Raw genomic sequence first — 7362 nt, forward strand, 5'->3', positions numbered from 1 at the left:
AATAACCAACTGTCCGCTCAGAAGTCCTCAACTACATCTCTCTGTCTAGATCTCTCCATCCCTCTCCATATCTCGCAGTCTATTTATCTCCATCTCTATCTCTCCATACCCCGGTAGATCTTTCAATCCCTCTCCCTCTATATCTCTCCATTCCACCTTGGTCTATACCTCTCCATCCCTCTCTATATCTCTCCACCTTTAGCTCTCCATCTTTATTCCTCCATCCCTCTCCATTTATATTTCTCCATCTATATCTCTCCATCTCTCTCTCCATTAGTATTTCTCTATCTATATCTCTACAACGTTTCCACCAGCCACATCCTTCCATCCCTCTCTCCATCTATAGCTCTCCATCCCTCTCTCCATCTATAGCTCTCCATCCCTCTTTCCATCTATATCTCTCCATCTCTCTCTCCATTAGTATTTCTCTATCTATATCTCTACAACATTTCCTCCAGCTACATCCTTCCATCCCTCTCTCCATCTATATCTATCCATCCCTCTCTTCATCAAAATCTCCCTATAACTCTTTATATATCTTCATCCTTCTCCATCTATATCTTTCAATTGCACCTCATTCTAGATCTCCCCTTCCCTCACTCCATCCATATCTCTCCATCCCACTCAATATCTCTCCATCTATAGTTTACTATACTTTTCAATATTTCTCTGTCTATATTTCTCCACCTTTCTCTCCTTCAATATCTCTCTATCTACATCTCTTCATGCCTTTCTCGGTCTTTGTTTCTCCACTCTACTCTATAGTTTATATCTCCATCTATCTACATCTCTCCCCACCTCACCCTGTATCTCTTCATCTCTTTCTCTCCATCTCCATCTCCATCTATATTCTCCATCTATCATTCTATCTACAGTATCTCCCCATTTCTATTCATATATTTCCATCCTTTTCTTATTTCTATATTTCTCCATATCTTTCCATCTCTCCCTATAGCTATACATCTATATCTCCATATATCTATAAACTGCATCTACCCTATCATAGAGTAATCCAATGACCTACACACTCCATGTCCCCTATCATAGAGTAATCCAATGATCTACACACTCCATGTCCCCTATCATAGAGTAAAACCAATGATCTACACACTCCATGCCCCCTATCATAGAGCAATCCAATGATCTATACACTCCATGTCCCCTATCGTAGAGTAATCCAATGATCTACACACTCCATGCCCCCTATCGTAAAGTAATCCAATGATCTATACACTCCATCCTTCCTAGCACAGAGTAATCCAATGATCTATGCACTACATGCCCCCTATCGTAGAGTAATCCAATGATCTATACACTCCATTTATCCTAATATAGAGTAATCCAATGATCTATACACCCCCATCCTAACTATTTTAGAGCAATCCAATGATCTACACACTCCATGCCCCCTATCGTAGAGTAATCCAATGATCTGTACACTCCATGCCCCCTATCGTAGAGTAATCCAATGATCTGTACACTCCATGCCCCCTATCGTAGAGTAATCCAATGATCTGTACACTCCATGCCCCCTGTCATAGAGTAATCCGATGATCTGTACACTCCATGCCCCCTATCGTAGAGTAATCCAATGATCTGTACACTCCATGCCCCCTGTCATAGAGTAATCCAATGATCTATACACTCCATGCCCCCTATCGTAGAGTAATCCAATGATCTGTACACTCCATGCCCCCTGTCATAGAGTAATCCAATGATCTATACACTCCATGCCCCCTATCATAGAGTAATCCAATGATCTGTACACTCCATGCCCCCTGTCATAGAGTAATCCAATGATCTATACACTCCATGCCCCCTATCGTAGAGTAATCCAATGATCTGTACACTCCATGCCCCCTATCATAGAGTAATCCAATGATCTGTACACTCCATGCCCCCTATTGTAGAGTAATCCAATGATCTATACACTTCATTCTGCCTATCATGGAGTAATCCAATACACCCCCATCCTGCCTATCATTCAGTAATCCAATGATCTATACACCCCCATCCTGCTTACCATGGAGTAATCCAATGATCTATACACCCCCATCCTGCCTATCATGGAGTAATCCAATGGTCTATACACTCCATCCTTCCTATCGTAGAGTAATCCAATGATCTATACACTCCATGACCCCTATTGTAGAGTAGTCCAATGATCTGTACACTCCATCCTTCTTATCATAGAGTAATCCAATGATCTATACACTCCATTCTCCCTATCATGGAGAAATCCAATGATCTACACACTCCATTCCACCCTGTGGGGGTGAGCATTACAATACCAGAGAAAATACTTTATTACATCTATTCAATAGTTGCAAAAAAAAAAAACCCTGTTGATCCTGCCAGAAACCTTGTCAGCTTACAACTTCCTGTTCTCATATGTGCAGCACTCTTTTTGGTTACATTGTTCTCAGTCATATCTGAGGACGTCAGACTCCCCTCCCTATGTTAAAATGAAGAACACATGCGTCCAATGTATACGGTAAGCATCAGCAAGCCAAATTTCACTTGGTGCTTCATCGACTTCAGCTACTGTGATCTCATCTTTGAGAAAGCTCCTCGGATCATAAAAATTCTGGGTAAGCTTCTAACTAATTAGGGAAAACAAGCACTTTAATTACTATAAATACCTTCTAATTGTAGCCCAAGGGAGAGTAAAAAGCCACGAAGGAGCCCTAACATGTATTTATACATCAGGCAGAGGCCGGGGACTCACTAGCGAGACTAGAATTATCACGGGCGGGCATCGTATGATCATCATTGATGGAGTCAGCAAAATAACTGAAAGGAGGCCAGCAAGCCTTGACAGAATATAGCGCACTATGAACGTTTCTGATTGTATCATATGATTATCTCCCCGAGTGGAGCCCAACTGTTCTCATCAACAGATGGTGGGAAATCAATGCTTGCCTCCCAAACTAGAATTTTTTAATCCCATTTGATAGTCTATTAAAGCGTATCTAAACCCAAGATCATAAATGTATTATGTCATAGCTTACCCGTCCATAGATGCGGTGGCTGCATTTGTTTTCTCTTTTATGATGTTTCGCCTGGTGATCCTTCCAGCAACACACTAGCTGTCCTAGTGTGACAATGCTCACTCACCATACTGTATGTAAGGCAGAACAGTGCTGTCAGCCTAGGAGGCTCTCCTGATTTGAATTAGGAACACCTCCCCTTCCCTTCTTCTCATGACATGACAAGGACACTGGAATTCTGAAGGTCAACGGGTATTTTTTAATACTTGTAGAAAATGCAAAAAAAGAAAACAAATGCAGCCATCAACTTCTAAGGACTGGTAAGATGCAATATAATACTAAAATAAATGATGTTGGTGCTCAAGGGATTAGACATACCCTTCAACCATCCCGGATTCCCTCAGTATTTCAGCACAATCCTGGAGTCCCACAGATCCGGGACACTTGTTCCAGCACCCAGCTTCAACTTTTTGCAGAAATTGTCTGGCCGAGTGATCATCTGCCCCATAGTAGGTGCATAGTCCCAGCAGCAGGAGGCAGGCAGGGCTGTGGATAAGGGGATACCACCCATCCTCCTGTACGGGGCCCAGGCCAGCAGGGGGGCCCAGGCAGCTGGGTGAATCGGATGTGGGCAGGAATGGTGATGGGTGCGGCGGTAGGGCTATTACTGGAACCAATCCCCTGTATGGCTCTCTCTACAGCAGCTGGAAACTGGCTTCTCTTCCTCTCCCACTGGTTCCAGTAATAGCCACACACCCAAAAACCTTTCCTGTGTACCATCTGTTTCCCCCTGCTGTCCAGGCCCCCCTGTGTGCCCCCACCCTGGCAGTGCTGCCGGCTTCCCTCCTCTTCTTACCACTAGCAGCTGCAAGCACACAATAGGATCCTTCAAGGTGGAGAGTGGGGGGGAAAGGTCCAGTAAATATGTCACATTTATGTCAATATTTATGTCAACATTTACCAGCCCCTTCCTTTCCTGAATTAACACAATGAGTGATTGGTACTGATCACTCACTGTGTTCATAACTGAAGCATAGTAAACTGTTTTTTTTTGGGGGGGGGGGGAAGGGGCTGTCAGGTTGGCTGTATGGGGCTCCATGGCTTCTAACAGCAGCCCTAGAGGCAGGACACTCTACAGTACAAGGTCAGTGCTTTACCCCCACTGATCGTCAAAGTCATCAAGGTCAGTGCTTTACCCCTACTGCACTGACCACTAATTCCCTGAATACCAGACCCCCACTGACTGTTTTTTTCCCCTACTTCTTGTTTACAGGGGCTAGTACAAGTACCTCTCCAACACAAAGGAACACGTCCGGTTGAAGGTAATCAACTACTCTTGGATACCTCAGACAGATATAAAATGATTTTATTTAGTAGTGTAATAGAAGGCTAGACCCCATGTCTGATATTTAAGGGAAATCTCTCTAATGAAGGCCTGGACAGCTCTTAAAACTCAACAGAACATCTAAGCTGTCCCCACTCCATCTAGACTTTAAATGCCTCTCCTCAGTGGAGAATACATTCAGTTGAGTCCATCCTTGTTCATAGCTGAGATCCTCCATGTCTCATAATTAAGTGATGTCCTTCTTATGAATCATTTATATAAGTGAGTTTTAATTATGTGTTGTCCTTCTTTATGGACCATTTATATAAGTGAGTTTTAGTCTCCTTTGTAGGCTTCTGTTGATTGGTTGTACCATTGAAGATCTTCTTTGTTGGTGGGACACAGAAGCCCAAGATGGGAGAGTTGGCCAACATTTCTCAATGGACACAATGGACTTTGAGAAGCATTAAATACCAAGATGGTGAAGTAGTACCTTGTTGGGTTATCACTGCTCTGTTAGGCTACCTGGTTGAGGAATAATATATAGGTCGGTTGGGCTACTTACCACATCAATGAGCTGGGCTATAGATAGTCCAAAGCGCACTAGAACGGCATCAGAGATGTTGGCCACGGGACGGGACCACTTGTTATACCCCAGAAAAAGCTTCTTCAGCAGTCGCTCTTCAGCGTGGGCCCGGGTCTCAGTGTGACAGAAGACTGGAAGAAAAAAAGATAGCGGTTGGTGTACAGAATTTCAGTAATCCAACATCAGTTATAATAATCCTAAAGCTGAGCTCCAGGTAAACAGCTAAATACACATATGTAAACTGTGCTATGAGGATTTGTAATTCTTTCTGGCCATTTGTATGATTCATGGATCAAACAGCACAGTCAGGAGGGTGACATAACATTTGTTGTTGTAGGTAAGGGATACAGTGGTGTCACTTCTCCACCCATAGCATGCTGATTGGACAACAAAAGACAAGCAACATTCTGAAAAGCCATGAGCTCTCCTCACTCTGCTCTCTCCTTCTGTCCACATAAGGATAGCCAAAAATGCCTTACTGTGCCTGTGAAGGGACCCCGTCACCAGACTGTCCATTGTAACAACAATCTTCCCATAATGTTATATGTACATTAAACATATTTAAAGCCAAACTCTGGGATAAGTAACTATTGTCCAAATCCATTCATTGTGTGTATTCTTCTTGAATCATGATGAGCTTTGAGTATTTCTTCCAGATCTGTGCAGTAATCCAGTGTGACTTTTTCTTCCTGTAATAAAGACCAATCACTGCTGCTTTCTCCCCTTGTAAAGGGTGACTGGTCCTGTCTCCGCCCCCTCCGGTAGTTTTCTGTAGGCAGCCTGTAGTGGATGGAGCCTGCTGGACCCTTCCCACAGCTCTGCTCTCTCTCCTTATGCAGAGTGACTGGTCTTGTCTCCGCCCAGTCTGGTAGTGGGTGGAACCTGCTGGGCCCTTCCCACAGCTCTGCTCTCTCTCCTTGTGCAGGGTGACTGGTCTTGTCTCCGCCCAGTCTGGTAGTGGGTGGAACCTGCTGGGCCCTTCCCACAGCTCTGCTCTCTCTCCTTGTGCAGGATGACTGGTCTTGTCTCCGCCCAGTCTGGTAGTGGGTGGAACCTGCTGGGCCCTTCCCACAGCTCTGCTCTCTCTTCTTGTGCAGGGTGACTGGTCTTGTCTCCGCCCAGTCTGGTAGTGGGTGGAACCTGCTGGGCCCTTCCCACAGCTCTGCTCTCTCTCCTTGTGCAGGATGACTGGTCTTGTCTCCGCCCAGTCTGGTAGTGGGTGGAACCTGCTGGGCCCTTCCCACAGCTCTGCTCTCTCTTCTTGTGCAGGATGACTGGTCTTGTCTCCGCCCAGTCCTGTAGTGGGTGGAACCTGCTGGGCCCTTCCCACAGCTCTGCTCTTTCTCCTTGTGCAGGGTGACTGGTCTTGTCTCCGCCCAGTCCTGTAGTGGGTGGAACCTGCTGGGCTCCTCCCACAGCTCTGGTCACTGCATAGCACAGTGATGACCCCACTACTGCTTTTATATGGTAATATCTAGGTTTCTAAAGGCATTTGGTGCACACAAAGTAGGTGTATATCTTCTGAGGCTATTAAGGAATACAGTTTTCATGCCTGGAGTTCAGCTATAAGCAGGGGCGGACTGAAAACTCATGGGGCCCCCGGGCAATAGGGGATCATGGGGCCCGTGTCCTTGTCCAAACTCAAAAAAGCCTATGAAAAAGGTATCTCATGGGGCCCCCTACTGACCTGGGCCCTCGGGCACTGCCCAAGTTTCCAAATGGTCAGTCCGCCCCTGGCTATAAGTCATGTTATTTGTGTAGACATCTAAAAACCTTGAGGCTGCTGCTGGGGGGGTCACCATCTTGGATGTGAACTCAGCAGCCCCAGCAGACACAGAGGTGTCCTTCAAGTAGAACTCTATAGTATTCCCATTGGCCCATTCATTTAGAGGCACACTACAAATCAATAAACAAAAAAAACTTATGGAAAGGAAAAAGACAAATACTTATTTTTATCAGCATTTGTAGGCAAACTTTTAAAGGGTGACAAGGTCTCTTTAAGGTCTCCTTCACACTGCTGCAGTTTACAGTGATGTGAGGCAGTGGTGATCTAACTGGTTCCATTCTAGTTGAGGAAGCCATTGCAGCACAGGGCTCTCTATTTTCTCCTATGGCTTTTCTTGGTTGATCCCCCATCACCACTCCACCAGTATGGGTGTGGCCCACTGCCATGGAAGCTCTCCAGCACCCGTCGCAGCGTGAATGAAGCCTTAATTGCTGTGAACGGCTCCCTATTCTGTGAATGGATGTAGCAGACTCTTGTGGGAAGGAGGTGTGAGCTGTGGAGTAATTTTTATTCCAACAACTACGAAACTGTTAACACATTGTGTAAATACATTAGAATATATTTTCACAATTCAGAATTAGAATGTGAATGCGTAATTCCCACAGCGGAGATACAATCCAGAGACGCAGCGTGTAAAGTGAACAAAGACATCGCCATAGTCACAGTCACCGCAGGA

The 7362-nt window shown here is 45.1% G+C and overlaps 1 protein-coding gene across 1 annotated transcript in view; it reads right to left on the reverse strand.

Moving 5' to 3' along the window:
• The window catches only part of CHRNA4 (cholinergic receptor nicotinic alpha 4 subunit), a 49904-nt gene extending 44869 nt beyond the window's left edge, over positions 1–5035 (reverse strand). The window contains exon 1 of the mRNA XM_089663736.1: positions 4880–5035. The gene's annotated coding sequence lies outside the window, so the exon portion shown is untranslated. The remainder of the gene's footprint in view (positions 1–4879) is intronic.
• Between the last annotated feature and the right edge of the window lie 2327 nt (positions 5036–7362).

Source organism: Staurois parvus, unplaced genomic scaffold (genome assembly GCF_062004578.1).
Source record: "Staurois parvus isolate SC_StPar_1 unplaced genomic scaffold, SC_StPar_1.0 ptg001756l, whole genome shotgun sequence".
In the NCBI taxonomy this organism is placed as follows: domain Eukaryota; kingdom Metazoa; phylum Chordata; class Amphibia; order Anura; family Ranidae; genus Staurois; species Staurois parvus.